Genomic DNA, 21,637 nt, shown 5'->3' with positions numbered 1-21,637 from the left:
TTGGTTTCAATATCAAACCAAAGTGCAATTAAATCAAAAGGAATGGTTACAAGTGGTTAAAGTCTTGTGTTGAGCTCATCAGTGAGGGCAAATGATGCCTCTGACTTTGTGGACCTTGTGTAGTTCCATTATTCAGGCATTAGAGTCATTTGAAACTGACTCAGAGTGTGGCGATACTGCCACAGGAGGTGAGACATCTGAAGCTTTAGAGAGGAATGATCCTAGAAACATATTTATGCCCTGGTTGCTGAGGACAAGGAATTGGAAGAAGAGCTAATGCCTCCTTCATCTGAAGGAAATTCTGATTTGCAGCGTATTTTAGAGATGTTACAACAGTTGTTAAAATTGATTGCTAGGTGCCACTGCTCCTCTTTCTGCTATCTCTCCACCACGAGCCTTCCCTGTTACCTTGAAAAAGATTTCCCTTTGCTTCCACCTCCAACCTCTTTGCCTATGTCAGGTCAGATTTTCTCTGTGCCTTTTCCTCCTGTAGGAGAAAAGAAGGAATCGAAGGAAAAGGATGATTTCAAGTAATTAAATTTATTCCCAATAACACGGGCTGCTTTCGGCCCCAATGTTCAGTTCCCAAACGGTGGCCAGAATGTGACTTTTACAGCCCTACAATTTAAATTTTTGAAAGAAATGAAAGCTGCAATTTCTAATTATGGACCTCAGTCACCGTTTGTTCTTGGCCTTCTCAATTCCTTCTCTTCAGAACATATGATGATTCCTATTGACTGGCAAACGTTGGGACAGGCTGTCCTTGATCGTTCGCAATGGCTTCAATTAAAAAGTTGGTGGTGAGAGGAAGCAAGAGTACAAGCTAGAAAAAATGCTACCCAAAATCCCCCAGGACCTACTGAAGAGGAGCTTACGGGTTCAGGACAATACGCCACTCTTAATGCTCAGGCAGGCCTAGATGATATTGCTCTCACTCAGATTAAAGCCTTGTTTATAAAAGCGTGGACTAAGGTTGAAATAGTGGGTAAAACTTCTTTATCTTTTTTAAAGATCTTACAAGAAGCCACTGAGCCATATCCAGATTTTGTAGCCTGTCTTCAAGATGCTGTATTAAAGACTGTAGGTTCAGGCCCTGCTGCTAAAATTCTTTTGGATACTCTGGCTTTTGAGAATGCTAATCCTGAGTGTCAAAAATTGCTGTGTCCTCTAAAGGCCAGTGGAGCTGATATAGATGAATACATTAGGGCTTGTGCAGGTGTTGGAGGGGCCATTTATAATGCTCAATTGATGGCTGGGGCACTTTCTAAGGCTTTAAGAGGCAGTTCTAAACAAGGTGTATGTTATCATTGTGGAAAACCTGGTCATTTTAAAAAGGAATGCAGGAAAAAACTAGGCTCTTCTGCCTCAAAAGAAAAAAGGTTACCTTCTGAGGTATGCAAACGATGTGGGAAAGGTCGACATTGGACAAATGAATGTCGTTCTAAAACTGATAAGTGTGGAAACTTGTTGTCACCCCTTCTGGGAAACGGGAGTCGGGGCTCGCAGGCTTGGGGCCCCAACAATTACAATGCAGGCCTACCACAATACCCTGTAAGCAATGGTTTACAACATCAAGGAGTGACTTCAAGTCCTCCTTAAGAGCATCACACCTTACCCCAGTTTCTCAGCTTTATGCAGCAACTAAGCAAAGCGCTGCTGCTGACTTAGCTATTACTCAGCCTTATACTCTGTCACCTAATGGAGGAATATATCAGTTAGCTACTGGAGTGTGTGGTTCTTTACCAAAGGGAAATGTAGGACTTTTGTTAGGTCGAAGCAGTGGTGCTATGCGAGGATTAATGGTGGTCCCAGGAATTATTGATCCTGCTTTTACTGATGAAATCCTTATTATGGTAGAAGTCTCACAATTTATGCACCTAGAGGCAGGGTAATGTATTGCACAATTGCTTCTATTGCCCTTTTTTCCTTTTCTATCTAGAGATGTGTCTCGACAAGAAGGTTTCGGTAGTACTGGGAAAACTGTTTTCTGGGAAACTTTAGTTTTGGATCAAAAACCTTTATGTTCATTGCAAATTAACGGGATACTTTTTGAGGGATTAGTCGACACAGGAGCGGATGTATCTATTATATGCTTGGCTCAATGGCCTGATCATTGGAAAAGGAAACAAGTATCAGTTACTGTATCCGGCCTAGGTACTGCTTCTATAGTCTACCAAAGTGTCGAGCACCTGAGCTGTGTAGGACCTGAAGGACAACAAGGAAAAGTGTGCTTTTATATTGTTCTCATTAATATTAACTTTTGGGGCCGTGATCTTTTACAACAATTTGGTGCCTTTTTAAGCATTCCTCATATTTCTTCAGCTGCCAAAAATATGATGTTCAAAATGGGCTACAATCCTTTAAACTCTTAGCCACTGTCCACAAGCCTGAAACTTTACAATTGAAGTGGAAAACTACAACTCCTGTTTAGGTGGAACAGTGGCCATTGTCTAAAGAAAAACTTGAGGCTTTTAAAGAATTTAGTTAAGGAACAATTGGCCGAGGGGCAAATAGAACCAAGTACTTCTGCATGGAATTCCCCTGTGTTTGTCATTAATAGAAAAGTGGAAAATGGCACTTATTAACTGATCTTAGAACTGTAAATGCTTGTATTCAACCTATGAGGACTTTAAAACCTGGGCTTCCTAATCCAACTCTTATCCCACAAAATTGGAAATTAATGGTTATAGATCTTAAAGATTTTTTTTTTTTTTTACTATCCTGTGACAACCCCAAGATTGTGACCCAAATATAATAATGGACAGCCTACTCAAAGATATCAATGGAAAGTTCTTCCTTAAGGTATGCTTAATTGTCTAACTATCTGTCAAACTTTCGTAGGTCAAGTCCTTCAACCAGTTAGAGACAAATTTTCAGATTGTTATATCATTCACTATATTGATGATATTTTATATGCTGCAGAAACAAGAGACAAATTAATTGACTGTTACACATTTCTGCAAGCAGAGGTTGCCAACGCAGGGCTAACAATAGCATCTAATAAGGTCCAAACCTCTGATCCTTCTTATTATTTAGAGATGCAGATAAAAAATAGAAAAATTAAGTCACAAAAAATAGAAATAAGAAAGGATACATTAAAAACATTAAATGACTTTCAGAAATTGCTAGGCAATATTAACTGGATTCGGCCAACTCTAGGCATTCCTACTTATGCCATGTCAAATTTGTTCTCTATCCTAAGGAGGAGATCCAGACTTAAATAGTAAAATAATATTAACCCCAAAGGCAACAAAAGAAATTAAATTAGTGGAAGAAAAACTTCAGTCAGCGCAAATAAGTAGAACAGATTCTTTAGCCCCACTCCAACTTTTGATTTTTGCCACTACAAATTCTCCAACAGGCATCATTGTTCAAAATACTGATCCTGTGGAGTGGTCATTCCTTCCTCACAGTACAGTTAAGACTTTTACATTGTACTTGGATCAAATAGCTACATTAATTGGTCAGACAAGATTATGAATAATAAAATTGTGTGGAAATGACCCAGACAAAATAGTTGTTCCCTTAACCAAGGAACAAGTTAAACAAGCCTTTATCAATTCTGGTGCATGGCAAATTGGCCTTGCTGATTTAGTTGTTCCTTTAACCAAGGAACAAGTTAAACAAGCCTTTATCAATTCTGGTGCATGGCAAATTGGCCTTGCTGATTTTGTGGGAATTATTGGTAATCATTACCCAAAACCAAAAATCTTCCAGTTTTTAAAATTGACTACTTGGATTTTACCTAAAATTGGAAAAGCGGCTTACACAGGGCCAAAAGAGTGAGTAATCAAAACTCAATATCAATCAGCTCAAAGGGCAGGGTTGGTTGCAGTCATTACAGTGTTAGAAAATTTTAATCAACCTGCTAATATTATATCAGATTCTCCATATGTAGTACAGGCTACAAGGGATGTTGAGACAGCTCTAATTAAATATAGCATGGATGATCAGTTAAACCAGCTGTTCAATTTGTTACAACAAACTGTAAGAAAAAGGAATTTCCCATTTTATATTACTCATATTCGAGCACACACTAATTTACCAGGACCTTTAACTAAAGCTAATGAAAAAGCTGACTTACTGGTATCCTCTGCATTCATAAAAGCACAAGAACTTCATGCTCTGACTCATGTAAATGCAGCAGGGTTAAAAAACAAATTTGATGTCACATGGAAACAGGCAAAAAATATTGTACAACATTGTACCCAGTGTCAAGTACTACACCTGCCCACTCAAGAGGCAGGAGTTAATCCCAGAGGTCTGTGTCCTAATGCATTATGGCAAATGGATGTTACCCATGTACCTTCATTTGGAAAATTATCATATGTTCATGTAACAGTTGATACTTATTCACATTTCATATGGGCAACATGCCAGACAGGAGAAAGTACTTCCCATGTTAAAAAACATTTATTATCTTGTTTTGCTGTAATGGGAGTTCCAGAAAAAATTAAAACTGACAATGGACCAGGTTATTGTAGTAAAGCTTTCCAAAAATTCTTAAATCAGTGGAATATTACACACACAACAGGAATTCCTTATCATTCCCAAGGACAGGCCATAGTTGAAAGAACTAATAGAACACTCAAAACTCAGTTAGTTAAACAAAAAAAGGGGGGAAATGGGCGAGATTCCCCAATACATTAAATTCTGAAAGCCCTTTTTACTTTAAATTTTCTCAACCATTGGCGCCAATTACAGCAGTCTGCAGCGGTGAAATATTTTCAACAGCCTTTAGAAAAGCTGCAAAACAGTAATCTGTCAGTGTATTATCCTTCATTACAAGGGAAATATTTAAAAGGAAAAGTTTCACAATGGGGCCGAGGCTATGCTCTTGTCTGTACAGGTGCTGGAGACGAGTGGTTTCCATCTCGACGGTTGAAACAGCGCCATGGCGAAGAGGAGCCGATCCGAAGAGTTCCTCAAGGAATTTCAGGAGCTGAATCTGAGCGTTCAGAGAACATTCACCTTCAGGACTGGGCGTGCAGAGCCCCCGACATGGGGTCAACTGGAAAAGCTTACTCAGAAAGCTGAAGGGGTTGTTCAACAAGCTGGGCAGCCCAAAATCCTACTGACTTTATTCCTGGCTATGCTGACCATAGTAAATTGTCAGGTAACAGCTGGAGAATTTACATACTGGGCTTATATTCCTTTTCCACCCCTATACCAAGGTGTGGCCTGGGGAGACAGAGAAGTCCCTGTATTTACTAATGATACTGCTTGGATGCCATCGCCTTTTTAAAATCAGGATCCTGAATTAGACACTGGCACAGTAAATAGTTCATATCAATTTGGGGTTGAAGGGTTACCCATATGTCTTGGGAGTAGTCCACATTGTCTGCATCCTTCTCATGAGGCTTGGACTGTTCGTTATAATTATAGTCACATTGCTGCCTTTACTATGATTATTGTTGCTCAAAGTTTTAAGTATAATCATACTGCAGCACTTAATGAAACTCTACCAACTACATTATCTTTATGCCCTATCCCTGATGTGTCCGGAGGTGCTTCCCAACTAGAGTGGACTAGGTGTAGAGGTAGTGGGTCGTGATTATTATTAGAAGTAAAAAGAAAAAGTTGTAATTACCTTATCACAGATTGGAGTGTACATGGAGATTTTCAAACTAAATTTGGTCATGTCAACCTATGTTGGCATAAAGGTAATCACAGCATTTCTGTGGATGGCATTGAAACTATTATTTGGCATGATGGTGGTCTATCACCCCCTATGCCGCATTTGGCTAATACCTCACAAATACAAAGTTATATTTGGAAGTTGCTAGCTGCTGATAAACCAATGTTCACTTTCATGGGAAACATGTCCTTAAATCTTACTACTAATATTGCTAACCCTTTCCATATATCTTTGCATCGAAACAGTTCTAGATATGTTATTGCATGTGTAAGAAAGCCTTACTTGTTGTTGACAGGAATTTTTAAATGGGATAATAATACAGGGGTAGTTAACTGTACTAACAATTGTACATTCTTAAATTGTATAAATACTACCTGGTGGAATAATAATCGGAATGAGTCTCATTCCGATTTATATATACTAAGAGCCAGAAAAGAAACCTGGCTACCTGTAAACTTAACACGTACTTGGAGTGAATCTGCTGGGGTTACTCAAATTTACAAGGCTATGCAAGATCTTGTCCACCACAGTCAGCGGATGGTTGGAATCGTCGTGACCGCGGTGGTAGGGCTTGTAGCAATTGCTTCCACTGCTGCTGTTGCTGGACTAGCTCTACACCAGAGTATACAAAATGCAGAATTTGTGCAACAGTGGCATGAACAATCACATTTGTTGTGGCAGCAGCAATGAGACATAGATGCTCATTTGCCTGAGCGAGTGGATAATCTGGAACAAGCAGTTTCTTGGTTGGGAGATCAGCTAACAGTGTTGTAGAAAGAGAGCTTTGTTGAAATGTGATTGGAATACTACCCAATTTTGTATTACTCTTGTTCCTTTTAACAGCACTGTACATAATTGGACTGAGATAAAGAGACTTTTAATTGGTCATAATAATCTTTCCCTAGAAATACAAGAATTAACACAGAACATTTCTGAAACATTTCACAATCAGTTACCATTGCTAACTGGTGCAGATCTGATGACTGGTATTGCACAAAGTCTGACGTCTTTGAACCCTATGAGCCCTGTAAAAACCTTACTGACCTCTATTTCTAGCAATGTATTGATTGTTGTTCTTGCTTTTGTCATTTTCACAGTCTGCTGGAGATGGTGCCCAAAGGCAAACACCGAATCCCAGAGAGCTCAACATGTAATGATGGTTTTGAAAGAAATTCAAACTTGTAAATAAGGAAAGGGGAAATGTAGAGGACTATCTGCTTTTACAACTGAGCAGGCCATTCCCCCATTAACATTATAGTCCCACTCTTGCAAACAAAGCTGGGCATTCCTCCTCTGCAAACAGGGAGGATAAAGGAGCCTACAAGACTGGCCTCAGTTGCAAATAGCAGACCCTGGGGGCTTGTTTATATGTAAACATCTTGGAAATTCAGAAAGTCAGGGAAAGATCAGAGAAACAACAATATGTCTGGTGACTTGCTAACATTCCACAAAAGAGGGTATAAAATAAAGCAGAGCGTGTTGTTCGGCGCGGCCGCCATGTTTGTCTTGTCTTGTGTTGTCTTGTATGTTCATTCCTTTGTTCAGGAAACATGCGGACCCCAACATTATAAAATAGTAATATGTCAAAAATATATATAGTTCTCATTCTCTAAAGATGCTTTAGTTATTTCAGTGAATTTCTCTGTTGTCTTTGTAAGTTATACAGAAATTTAAAAATAAAAATAAAAATCTCTTGGCTAATCATAATACTGATAGCACTGCCCATGCCACGTCCATGCATTCCCTTCCACCAGGGAAAACACGTGGAACCACCAGGAGGTGTCAGAACTGCCACAAACTCTTTCAATTATTGATAATAAATTGTGACACACACTATTTTATTCTTTAACATTCTCAAATTTTTATAAAGATAAAGATTTAAAGCCTTTTGCTATTATAGCCAGCTACTGTATGATCCCATTTCCAAATACATTGGTTACATTCTGACCCTGCTCCTGGAATAATAAAATACACAAATGCTTACTGAGTGCTTGCTAAGCACCAGGCACTGTTTGTAACACTTGTGAGAATTAACTGGTTTAATCCTCACTTCAGTCCTGGGAGGAAGTGAGTCTCTATCTCCAGTCACTGTACATGAATCAAACATGTTTATTGCTTCCCAGACTTTAAGTTATAGAAGGAGCTCAGAGTCACACTGACACCGGACTGTGTGTTTTAACCTCCCCAAGTTGTTCTTAATGGATCTTAAGTGTCTTTACTGATTACTTTTTTTTGAAAATACCCAAGGAAGATTCATAAAAATTTAGAAAACATACAAACATTGAGAAAACAAATCAGTCTGTCCCCAAAGATTGAGGATAAATGATGTCTCTATCATAAAGAGATAAAGAGAAACTAGAAATGCAAATTTCTAAGCAAATAAACTTGATAGCACCAAATATTCCAAATGTTCTTAAAAAAATATAGAATGAAACCAGCAAGGACCCAAGGATCCCACTTAAAGCTGGAAAAAAAAAAAAAAGTAACATTGGGATACATAATGCTGAACTTGATTTTCTTTTTCAACTGTCACACTCTAAACAGATTAAACTTAAAATTCTCAGAAGCCACAAGAATTGTATGTGTTTGACAGGCAAGCCAAACCACTGGGGCAGAAGCCTGTCACTTGCTTACACTTAAGTACTAAGCCTGTAATGAATGGTTTATAGTGGTACTAAGCCTGTAAAGCACAGGTTATAATGGTTTTCAACCTTGACAACACATTAAAATCACCTGGTGTGTTTTCTTAACTAACTTTCCAACCCCTGAAAGTCTATTCTGTGGTCTGGAACCAATTCGAGGCACCAGGAGTTTTTATAAATTCCCAGGAAATTCCAACATACAACCAAAGCTTGAGAACCACTGCTTTAGATCTAGGCCTATGGAGGTTCTCACCACTGCAACACAGCCATGCTCTGGGCTTAACACTACCTTGAAAGGTAAGAAAATAAGCAAAAGGTTGAAGCCATCTTCTGAATTTGTATACACCACCATGAGCACTTGGTTAGACTACTTCCGCAAGTGCTACCCACTAGGAAACTTAGCTATCTATCAAACCAGCCACCATTGACAGCTTCTTTCAGATGTATATCCTTTACCATGTGAACATGCTTGGACATCAATAAATAGTACAGCTTTCTTCATTGTAACTACCAATTAGGTTAACTATGGATTAGACAAAAGGGAAGATGGGAAAAGGAGAAATTGAGGACCTGATGTGTGCTAGACATTATATGCATTTGCCATTGAATCTTTACAACAATCTTATAAGGAAAGAGTATTTTATTTTATTCCTCAGGAAACTGAGGTTCAGTGGGGATTGAGTGATTTCCCAAGATCCTAGGGCTACCACAGAGTAACACTGGGAAAGTGACACAAACTGCCTTTTACTATACCACACTGCCCCCTAGGGCTACAGGGGTCTATGGCACGCACTGGAAGTTAAAAGAATTTGAAATACCAGAAGGCAGCAGCTGGCTTGAAATCTTCCCTGGTAGACCTAATTGGATGTGATTGCTCTTTCTCCCAACACTTACAGCCTTTTCTGTGGGTACCACTGGCTTGGCACGGAGCTCTTACTGCCTTTTGTTAATGGCTAATTCATGTGCTTTCAACTAATTGCCATTATATGCAAGCTCAGGCAGGGCAAAGATATTCCTGGTTTTTTTTTCATCTACCTCAGAGCCTAAAATTGCCTTAGAGCAGTGCTTCTCAAACTGCAATGTACATATGAATCACCTGTGGACCTTGTTAAACTGCTAATTCAGAAGGTTTGGGTGGGGCCTGAGATCCTGCATTTCTAACAAGCAGTCAGGGGATGCCAATGGTGCTGGTGAGATAATTCTTACTGTGAATAAAAAGAAGCCAATTATTCCACATAAATGGGGTTTTTTAAACTAGACTTGAGGAACAAGAAGCTATGGGTGTGGCTTGGGAAATGAGATTTCACAACATATTTCAATCATTTTTTTTTTTAAGGTGCCTCGGTGCTGCATGCAACTATCAAGACTCTACAGTCATCTCTTTCCTGTTCAATGAATCTTTGCAGATTGGTTATTTGATAGGTAGGACATCTCAACATGAAAAGAAAGCACCTACAAAATACAGTTGAATTTCTCATGAATAACACAAAAGAACATTAACTGGTTGGTCGATGTTTTGTTTTGTTTTTAATTAAGGATAGCAGTCTATTCCTTCCACAATTGCTCCTGTTTGTCCTGGGACCTCCTGTGTGGCCACTGTGTCTTTGGAGCTACCAGAGTGATTGGGATACTTTTTTCTTCTTCTTTTTGAGAGCTCCCTGCTCTTGTCATGCAGGCTGGAGTGCAATGGCACGATCTCAGCTCACTGCAACCTCTGTCTCCCGGGTTCAAGCGATTCTCCTGCCTCAGCCTCCTGAGTAGCTGGGACTACAGACATGCACCACCACGCCCAGCTAATTTTTGTATTTTTAGTAGAGACAAGATTTCAACCATGTTTGTGGAGCTGATCTTAAACTCCTGACCTCAGGTGATCCACCTGCATCAGCCTCCCAAAGTGCTGGATTATAGGCGTGAGCCACAGTGCCCAGTCCATAAATGAGATACTTCTGGGAAAACCGGTAGGTAACCTCTATTAACAAATTCTGAACAAAACACAGGCATTACAAATAGCAGCCTCTACCTCAGCAGATGTGAGTTCAAGCTCTGGAAACATTTTACTTCTAAAAGCTTCATTTTTCCTCCAGTACCACCCTCATGCAAGACTGAGGACCTTTGGCATAATCCAAAATGTCCAAACTTAATTTATTCACAAGAATTATATTCATACACCCCCACAGAATAGCTTTTCTCATTCACAATATTTCATTATTGATTTTTTGGTGACACAAACGAGGGTTTATGCTGTATGTGATACAAAACATATAAATACTCCTGGAACATGTCATATTGTGGCTCAGAAGAAGACATCTCTATCCCATATTCACCTTTGTGCCCCCACCCCCAGAAACCCTACCACAATGGCACAGGGTTTTATAGAGATGTCACTGTGTCCCTTGAGCAGCCTCAATTTCCTCAACTATAAAAAGACTAATAATACCTAGCCTGGATGTTTCCATGAAAATTAAACATATATATCTTCCTCCAAAAGTCCCTGGCAACCTTTAGCCAACAAATCTAGACCATTTCCTCCCATGCACCCCCCAATCTTTATCTTACTACCTTCAACCATAACCTCATCTCCTTATATCTTCTTTCTTTTTATAGAAATGTGCCTCTCTGTTAGTCTTTCCAGTTGGGATCCATCCTCTTTTGATGACAACAGTTAGAAATAACAAATAACTTCACACAGTCAGTTCTCTATAAATATTTGTTACATGAATAAACAATTGATCCACCTGTAAACAAATCAAAGCCAGTAGATTCTAAATATTCAGTTCTAGAAATCTCTACTACGGGGCAAAATCAGTTGGGAAAATATTAATAGCAGCCATTTATGACAAATTCCTTTTAATTCAATTTATTCGAGTCCCCCTTCACAAAAAGAAAGGAACAAATCAAAGGTGCCACCAATATTTAGAAATCATTTGAGAAATAGTGCAGCAGCCAGAACATCAGGCTGTCAGAAGTACTGCGAGCCTGCCTAAAACTTACACCTATGACAGTTTTTTGTTTTTCGGTTTTTCTTGAGATGGAGTTTCACTCTTGTTGCCTAGGCTGGAGTGCAATGGTGCAATCTCAGCTCACCACAACATCTGCCTCCCAGGTTCAAGCTATTCTCCTGCCTCAGCCCTCCTGAGTAGCTGGGATTACAGGCATATGCCACCATGCCTGGCTAATTTTGTATTTTTAGTAGAGATGGGGTTTCTCCATGTTGGTCAGGCTGGTCTCGAACTCCCGACCTCAGATGATCCGCCTGCCTCGGCCTCCCAAAGTGCTGGGATTATAGGCATGAGCCATCGTGCCAGTCTATGACAGCTTTTAAGATGTATATAGAAACATGCAAGAAAATGTCCAGCACCAGGAAATTTGTGTTCCCTTGATACACATATAAGACCACTCATGAGTAAACTGAGGCTGTTCCTACTTCACATTGGAGGTTATTATAAAGAGTAAAGGAAATGGCATGTGGGTTTTCTATTCCAGCAGCACTCAGTAGATATTCAGAAAAGTGCCCATTCTGGCTCATCTTGGTGGCTATTTTCATCCCATTGGCATAGGGAAGAAGAGTAGCAGATGCTTAATTGATGTGTTCATTGACCTTATTAAAGAAAGCTCTGACCATGACAAACATTTTATGTTAGGCAATCTTTGCTCTTGTAGTCTTCCAAAATCTTATGAGAGGTAGCGTCAAATTCTAAAATATGTAGTCATACAGGTATGACAAAATTGCACTCAGTGGCAGGGAAACAGGAAATGATCTAAACAGAATGATGGAAAATCCCATCATTGAAAAGAAAAAAAAACTTCATAAAAAAAGATCAAATCACACCACCAAATGACATGACAATAAAAAACTAAAAGAAAATCTATGGCCGGGCACGGTGGCTCATGCGGGTAATCCCAGTTCTTTTGGAGGCCGAGGTGGGCACATCATGAGTTCAGGAGATGGAGACCATCCTGGCTAACATGGTGAAACCTCATCTCTACTAAAAATGCAAAAAATTAGCCAGGCGTGGTGGCGGGCACCTGTAGTCCCAGCTACTCGGGAGGCTGAGGCAAGAGAATGGTATGAACCTGGGAGACAGAGCTTGCAGGGAATCAAGATGGCACCAATGCAATCCAGCCTGGACAAGAAAGCAGACTCAGTCTCAAAAAAAAAAAAAAAAATCTGTAAGAAAGCCTTAAAAAGTGAAAAAATAAAACGATTATTAATTAAACAAAATTTAGCCTACAAATTTAAGATAGGCAAACAAGAGACTTATCAGGATAAAATTTTACTAAAATGAAATTCATATATAAATGGCCCAATTGAGTGAAAACAATTACCAGCCAACAAGATTCATAGCAAAATGTCAGAGCCAAATGATTCAATGGCAAACAAAAAACAAAAGACAGGACACAAAGAGTGCATGTTATTTTATGTTATATATTCATGTAGTAACGAAATCACCTTTTCTATTTTTCCCTAAAACTGTCGAGTATTTAATTTGTAATTGCCTTTAGTATACTAACTGAAAATCTGTTCAATATCCTGTTAATTAGGTTATACATAATATAATCTAGGGGTTACAGTGAACACATTCAAAGGGAATGTGCTCATTATAAAATCCTGTTACATGTGGTTACAGTCTCTAAAGAAAACCTATGGGAATCCAGGTAACTTCCACATTTTAGACATGTGTGGAAAATGCCATACTTCCTCCTCTCCTGGAGGTTTCTGAGGAATGTGTTTTATTCCATCTGAAGCCTCAGGCATGTTAGAACTCCTCAACCAAAGTGTATTCTACACCTTATTCTGCCCTCCACATTGAGGCACCATGCTTCACAAATTTCTATCAATGATTATGCTCAGAGATGTCCACAGGTATTGTTTTGAGGTTGGATTTTTTTTCCAAATTCACATGACCATCTTCCTGTTGATTTTCTCCCTAGTGCTGTGACTTAGGTGTGTCATCCCCCACTTAGAGAAGTGTGAGATCTATTAAACAATCCAAAATCTTGATCCAAGAAGAGTACTGGCTAAATATCATTAAGGACTAGTTTTGTTTTTCAAAAAAGTAATTGGACATACCCCAGCTCAGCACATTCATTTATATTTACTATTGAAAAACAAAACTTAAAAAATAAAATGCTAATACTAGGAAAGTAAGTACTTTGTCTAAGTGAAACCAAAGTTAAAAACTAAAATCACTCTATCTCATATCTAGTTCTTGAGTAAGGAAAAGGATTCATGCCCTTGACTCTGAAATGAACTTCACGACTGCCCCCAAGGAGTTCATTGTCTACATGGAAAATTCCGAAGTTGCAGGAAAATATTTCCATTTTATTCACATCTGTCTCTTGGACTACGGTTGAAATTCAATGACTATGGCTTCTTCCCTGGGCTTTACATTGTCCTCCACTGAGATGCAGATAGTATTATCAAGTTAACAACTTTAGACTTATCAGTTTTATCCTCATATACTGTAAGTTACCTGCCTTTTCCTGAGAGCTGCTTCTGCAGGAAGCAGTGGCAGGAAGATTCTAAGAGAGGGTGAGGCCAGGTGCCTAGGAGGACAGCAGCAGCAGAAAGGGAGCACTAAGGATACAGAAGGTGAGCCAACCCTTTCCCAATTTTACTTAAGGCTTCAACAGGGAAAACTCTATGAATACAATTGCAAATAGAACATCTTTCTAAAGTACATAAGCCCAGAGCTGCTTTAGGTGATGTTACAACTGAGCCTGGACCTCTGCCCACTGTACTTGTTTTTCTAGCCACCAAGACATCACAGAGTTCTAGGGTTTCTTGGACCCTAAAGGTCCAGGAAAGATGCTTTGAAAAACACTGGCCTATTAGAAGTTGCTGTTGTGAAAGAGATTTTCTTATCTATAAGAACCATTTTTTTCTTAAACCTATAATCAAGGATTTATTATTTCAGAGGTGAATTTCTGAATAGGTGGTTGGGAGATAAATTAGAAAAGAAAGGTATTGTTGATTGTTGTTTTTCAGCCAGATTCTTTGTACTATTAAGATCTTGATTTTCAAATAACATGGAGCTTAAGCCCAGAGGCTAAGGGAGTCTCACAGCTCCATAGATGGAAGCACTGCTTGAGAGCTGTACAAACCCAGACATTCCCTTCTCTCCATCTCCTGTTGCTGCTTCTTTCTCACTGCAGGTGGGTTTATTCTGTTCTAAGCTCATTTGAAGGAAATGGTCTCAGTACTAATTCCAATTTATATCTTCTCTGTTCATGAAACCAGCCAAACCAATTCCAATTTAAGTTTTCTAGAAAGTACTTTGCTCAGCTCAGTTGAGCCGATTATTCCCATCATTCTGATTGTTCCCGTCAGAATAATCTGTGTGACAACTGTGCTATGGTTAGGACAAGTTTCAGAAAAGGAGACAAAACACTAGACAACTTCACAATAGTTGTCCAGGACTTTCTTCCTGGAAACCAATGCCCCAATACAGCAATGATGAGCCGATTCTCCCTATCACTTCCCAACTCCATATTCAGTGATGTCATATTAGTAGCCTGAAATCAGCCAGGAGGAGAGAATTTATACATGAAAACTGGCAAATGCTACACATCAGGGCTTTTTTTTTTTTTTTCAGACAGCTAATTTACCAGCACACCACTGTCAGATAAGTCCCCAGTGATTTGATTGGAGACAGCCACATTAACATCCACCCACACACTGTGAAGTACTGCAGATAACCTGGGTGTCCTTTTCTTCATAAATATATTCCTCTAGAAGCAACCCAAGTAAACATGCTCACCCAAGTATTTTTATGTGTTTAAGAAAATAAAGTTAGACTTGTGCATCGCCATGGGTCCAGTGACCGCATCCCTGAGCATTTAGCGTAGTTTTTCAAGCATCTCAAGCATTGTCCACTATCTTCATTACAAGGTTAGATATAAGTTAGAAGAATCTTAAAATTAAATTACCCCCTTTCATGGTAAAAATTAAAAACAGCAAGTAGAGAAATCCAGTACAGAAGGTGTGAAGTGGTAGAAGTTACAAAAGCACTCGCTGGGATACCACAGGAACTCTACAAATGTTTGGGAATGTATGAAGAAAAGAAATGAAGTAAAAAGAGGAAAGGAGGCATGGGGGTAGGAAGGGGGAAGGACAAAACATAAACCAAATAATGAGATGACAAGCAACAAGACAACCCTCCACTGAGATAATAAGCAAAAGACATTAAATAAGTATAAAAGCATTCATTCACTCAACAAATGATATCAAGTGCCAAACATATGGCAGGGACTTGGCATAAAAAAGTCCATAAGACATGGTCCCTGCCTCAAGCACTGTACAGTTTGGTAGAGAGAGTCAAGTAAATTGGCATTTCAATACTGGTAAATGCTATGATTGGTTAACTACCCCATGCTGAGGGAGATCATAGAAAGGCTTCTAATCCAAAGTTGAAAGTCCCAAAAGGTCACACTTCCAAAAAAAGGAACATCTAAACCAAGATCTGAAGAACAAATAAAAGCTCCTTGAGTGAACAGGGTGGGGCAAAGGGCATTTCAGGTGGAAGAGAAAGTATATAAAAAGGGTTTGGTGTTGAGTGGAAATAGGCAATGATGGATTTAACAAGTTCTGACTAGCTCAGGATAGCGTCCAAAAGAAAGCTGGAGATGTAAGTCAGACCAGGCAATGAAGGTCTCACATAGCCTTCTCAGAATTGGGACTTTGAGGGCAAAGGAGAACCATCAAAGAATTGAAAGAAGATATCACTTTAGAGAAATCAGGGAGTCCTGTTCATTTTACCTCCTGAATCGCTCTCAGACTGGTCTAGCCCTCTCCATGACTTTTCCAACTGGATTGACATGACATCTCCAGCTGGTCTCCTTGCCTCCACTTTGTCCTGCCTCTACACGATTTTTCATATGGAAGGCAGGGAGACCAGCTGGAGATCATTGCAACAATCTTGTTGAGGGACTGCTTTGGTGAAGAAGAGAAGTGGTCCAATCTGAGAGCCATTCAGGAGATCAAATAAGCAGGGCTCAGTGAGTAACAGGACTTGAGGCAAAGGAGTCAGGTTTCCAGGCTTCTGACTTGGGCAGCTGGGTGGATAGTGGTGCTCTTTACTTTAAAAAGAAATAAAGAAAAAATAGGTTTCCTAGGTAGTATGATTTGGATATTCATCTCCTCCTAATCTCATGTTGAAATGCGATCTCCACTGTTAGAGATAGGCCTAGTGGGAGGTGTTTGGGTTATGGAAGTGGACCCCTCATGAATGGCTTAGTGCCCTCCTCCCAGTAATGAGTGAGCTTTCGCTGTTAATTCACATGAGAGCTGGTTGTTTAAAGGAGCCTGGCACCTCCTCTTTTCTGTCTTGTTCCCTCTCACCATGTGACAGGCTGCTCATCCTGCACTTTCCATCTTGATTGTGAGCTTCCTGAGGCCTCACCAGAAACTGAGCAAATGCTACTACCATGCTTCTTGCGCAGCCTACAGAATTGTGAGCCAAATAAACCTCTTCTCTTTATAAATTGCCCAGCCTCAGATATCCCTTTATAGCAATTCAAAGTAGACTAACACAGTGGGGTAGATCAGGAGTTTTTGTCCTTGAGGTGTTATGGGACATCCCAGTAAAGATATATAGTTTATTCAAAAAGATATATAGTTTATCCATATATATAAAGATTAAAGATATATGGAGATATAAATATATATATAAAAGATTAAAGATATATCTTAAAGATTATATATATTAGTTATCAAGTTTATTCAAAAAAGGTCACCATGATTTATAATTTTTCTGTTATGTTTTGAGGTGGTTAGTAAAAAACATGGCTTTTCCCCCCATCAAATGAGGCATGGGCATAAAAAGAAGTAAACTACCACCTCTGATGATTGAGACATATTTGGGAGACTCAGGCTGCCAATGTTTCATTCCTGATTTAGAGGGAGGGCCCAATGATCCCTGCCACCTGGTATTCATGTCCTTGTGTAACCCTGTTCCATGCTATATATGGCTGACTCATAGGACTAATAGGATACTGTGAAGATGACAAATGTGACTTCTGAGGCTAGGTCACAAAAGACATTATGACTTGTCTTGCTCTCTCATGAATCTCTCTCTCTGGGGGAAGTCAGCTGCCAGGTCATGAGGTTACCCAAGCAGCCCTGTGGAGGCACTCTTATGGTGAGGAACTGAGGCCTCCTGCCAGCAGCCATGTGACTGAGCCACCTTGGAAGCAGATCTTCTAGCCTTCAAGCCCCCAGATAACTGAAGCCCCAACCCCCTTGACTACACCCACATGAGAAAGCCTGAGCAGAACCACTCCTCTAAACTTCTAAATTCTCAACCCACAAAAACTGAGATACTAAATGTTTATGGCTTTAAGCCAACAAGTTTTGGAGGCAATTTGTTACACAGCACTGGATAAGTAATACAGAAACTTACATGCCAGGTCACAGCAAATATACTGGAGAGCTGTAGGCCTCCCCACTGGGGCCTTCCCCTATAAAACTTGAGGCAGTTTTTCTCAGACTCCCACAAGCAACAGAATCATCTGCTAGGCTTACTAAAATACAGATTACTGGGCCCAACCCAAGAGTTTCTGATTTGATAGATCTGAGGCAAAATCAGAAAATGTGGTATTCTGGAGTGAGTTCCAGGGGTTTGGGAGCTGATGAAAATGATGTGACCGTCAGAGGGCAGTAACACACAGCAAGCTTGATTTGGGTGACACTGAGAAGTCTGCTCCTGGGGGAGTTTCTCAGAGCATGAGACAATTCCGAAGAGAATGAGGACAAGGGAACTGCCGAGAGAGAGGGAATCAGAGGGGAGAACTACAATTACTAATTGGTGCCCTCAGTAGCCCAGCAAAGTCTCTGGGTCAATGAGCTCCCAAGGGCAGCAGACCCTAGGAGTCTTGGTATAGATGCAGGGTTTCTCCTATCAATGGCTAGCAGATGTCAGATGCAGTTTCACAGGGTATGCAAAACAAAAAGGCTCTAAATGGCTAAGAATCTACTTATCTGGGCTATGTTTAAAACAACTGGGTGTGTAAACATTGAGTTAGGCACTGCTGGGCTTTTGAGCTCACTGCTCCCAGCCTCCTGTGAGGGAGTAAAGAGGCCCAATATACAAAGGCCATCTTTAGCATTTATGTAACAAATTTTCACATCTCCAGGTGCTGGTACTGTTGGCCTAAGGACACATTTTGAGAAGACTGGCCTCGAGGAACCACTAATGTGTGCTTATGGGGAGGATGGCAGTAGAGAAGAGGGTGAGGATCAGTGTCTTCTCCCAAATTTTCATATTAAACAAAACCTCTTTCCCCAGAGAGAAGTAACAAGAGAGGCAGAGGGAAATGATTCTAACAGAAGTTCTAGCCACATGGAAGGAAGCATTAGCAGTGAGGAATAACTGTTCTCTCCCTAAACATACCACCCAAGGTAATGATTCTACATCCTAAGAAAATGTATTTTTCACAGGGGCATTTTTTTTCATTGTTTAGTAGAAGGAACTCCAATGAGGACCGTCTGGTTTTCTATAAACAGAAACCAGTTTCATTATTCTGACAAACAACAGTACTTTGCCTGCGGGTGGTAAAAGCTGTTTATATATCCTTACCTTAATTAAGTCATCTCTGACTAAAAATGATTATCTCACAAGTGTTCTCACCAGACTTTCTTTAAAGAATTCTAAGAAATATGTCTATTTTTAGTGTTATAGAAGGTATGTAAATTGAGATCTAATACTGAAGCCGTTTCCTTTAATTCCATTTTGAGTTGCTTTTATTTCTCCTTTATAACATTCATGTTCCCATAATTATCCATTCCTTCAATCATTATTTATTTAGTCTTAATGACTATGTTCTGTGCATTAAGAACAGCTCTGGGTGCTTTGAGATGACAGAATTTAAAGCCAGAGCTAAGACTAAAAAACAAAAACAAAACAAATTTTTTTTTTTTAATTGTGAGAACTTATATGAAGAAAACTTGGTTACTGGGAGCTTTCGATATACTCTATTGATTTTAGCTATTTTATTTTCCTTTGTCCCTCCATTCACATTTAAGGGAACTAATACTAAATTAGCATGAAGAGTGTACGCCTGTGATCTCAGCTACTTGGGATGCAGAGGCAGGAGGATCACATGAGCTCAGAAGCTCAAGCCCAGCCTGGACAACATAGAAAGACACAGACTAAAAAAGAAAAAAAGAAGGAAAAAAATAGCATAAAGAATTCCAGGGAGACAACACAGCCACTTTCCTAGCCAAGAAAAACCCCAGGTTGCAGTTTACTGAATAGAAGTGTGCCACCTGACAAGTAGTTTTAATGACTGACAATGAACCTTTTGTGAGTTTTGCACTTCTCTTGGCTGAAATATCCAAACTGGCTCAAAGAAGCTCCAGCCTCTTCATTCTGTAAGTGTTGATACTATTTGCATAACTACCTGTCATTATCCCCTACCAGGTGCCTCCTTTCCAACCTTGAATGTTTCTTCTTGATTCATTATAATTAAAGAGCTAATGTAGCCATTCAGGTTCACATTGTCAATGACCATGTAATCATCTTCCCTAGTGGCCAGAATTCCTTTCTTTTTATGAGGTTACAATTAAATTCCCTCCAGCCATAAGGTCAAAAGAATCTGGAACAGTTAGCCTTCCTAGTTACTAATTTCACTCCTGTGACTCTGACACATATAAAATAAGACCTCTTAAATGGAAGGTGTCAAGTTAAGAAATAATATACATTTGACTACACCTGAACTGAAGTCAATTAGATGTAAAAATTAAAGACGGTGGCTTCTTTTCCTGTTACTGGAAGTGATGCTTGACATTCTACTTATCAATTTAAGACATCCATGTCCCTTAGAAATGTTAAGGTAATTTGTTTGGAAAAGAATTAAAATGGCCCAAAGCCTCGGTGAGATTAAGATAACGTGTCCATGTCTGTTCTGTGTAAAAATTTGTCTATCACTTTATTTTTTTCCCTTTCTCAAGATTTAAGTTTTTCTAAAATAGATTTTATTTTTCTGCTGTTGAGGCTTCTAATATTTTGTTAAGAATTACGTGTATTATTTTGTTAATAATCACTATGCACAGCTAAATACCATGAGCCAATTTAGCCTCCGACTTCCAAAATGTAACATTGGCCAATGGAGCTGCCTTTTATTTCTGTGTACTGTGGACCTTCCCCTTCACCTACAGCTTTTAGTGATTCTCAATTTCACAAGTCACACACCACCACCCCTAACTCCTTATGCCTTTATCCTCCTTTCTCCTCTAGGAGTTGCTTCGAGCAACAAGGCTATTTATTGGGAGCTTCGCAAGTCTAACTTCAATTGGAAGTCGTTGTCGAGTTTCTATCAGCGCACTTTGAGTGGACACCCAATTAAGAGACTGCTTATGGCAGCCACAGTGCCCCTTTCCTTATGGTTTTAAGGGCTCCTGGAAAAGCGAGTGTGACCCACTGTCAGAAACCTCTAAACCTGCAGTTCAGCTACCCTGAGTTTCTGGGAAGTCAAAGTGAGCAGCTCATCAGAAACAAAGGCAGGTTTCCTTTATTCAAAAACATCCAGGGGATGACTCCAAGTCCTAAAGAATAACCAAGATGCAATCCTTGCACTTCTTGAAGTTGTTGTTGGTACCTCTTGGTCTCACAAGAAAAGTAACTGTTGCCTTTTATGGTAGCTATCTGTTGTTACTGCCACCCAGGATCCATTCATTTCTTGATAGCTATACCTTGATTTCCCTTGGGTAACCATGCTTTTCTCACTCTCAGCTCAGATGCTTTGGATCATATTTTGTATGCTGTGGGGTACACACACCCAGCTATGCAGACAGTGGACTGAGAAATATGAGGTCTGGTTCCATTTCTGTAGCACAAAAAGAGAAACGTCCAAGAATATGGCCAAAAAAAGCAGAGATCAGAAATGAAAAAAAGTTCCTGTTGATGTTGAGTTCCTTCATCAAGCTGCACCTGAAACAAACCCTACTTGCAATAGCTGAATTCATTCATTCATTCATTCATTCATTCATTCAGAAATATTTTTTAAGTATTTCTAGGTATCATCCCCTCTTCTAGAGCCGGAGGCACAATGTAGTCCTTACTCTCAAAGTATTCACCAACATGTAAAAAAGCAACAGTCCTTCAATGTGATAAGCATTGGCACAGGGGAACTACAGAGCTGTATGCGGTGCTCCCAGAACAGCAGCTCAACTCAAAGAAGGGAATCTGTGTCGTAGAGGAAGAAGAGTTTGAAATATTTGGTTGAAGTTTTCATATAGACTGATTATTTCTTTCTTTTTTTTTTATTTCATTATTATACTTTAAGTTCTAGGGTACATGTGCATAACATGCAGGTTTGTTACATATGTATACTTGTGCCATGTTGGTGTGCTGCACCC

The 21,637-nt window shown here is 39.6% G+C and overlaps 1 pseudogene; it reads left to right on the top strand.

The window, feature by feature from the left end:
* Positions 1-20,609, top strand: part of LOC105512718 — a 42,251-nt pseudogene extending 21,642 nt beyond the window's left edge.
* Positions 20,610-21,637: the final 1,028 nt, after the last annotated feature.

Source organism: Colobus angolensis, unplaced genomic scaffold, assembly GCF_000951035.1.
Source record: "Colobus angolensis palliatus isolate OR3802 unplaced genomic scaffold, Cang.pa_1.0 Scaffold218, whole genome shotgun sequence".
Taxonomy (NCBI): domain Eukaryota; kingdom Metazoa; phylum Chordata; class Mammalia; order Primates; family Cercopithecidae; genus Colobus; species Colobus angolensis.
Note: the sequence above shows the minus strand (reverse complement) of the source record. Positions and strands in the feature narration are given on the sequence as shown.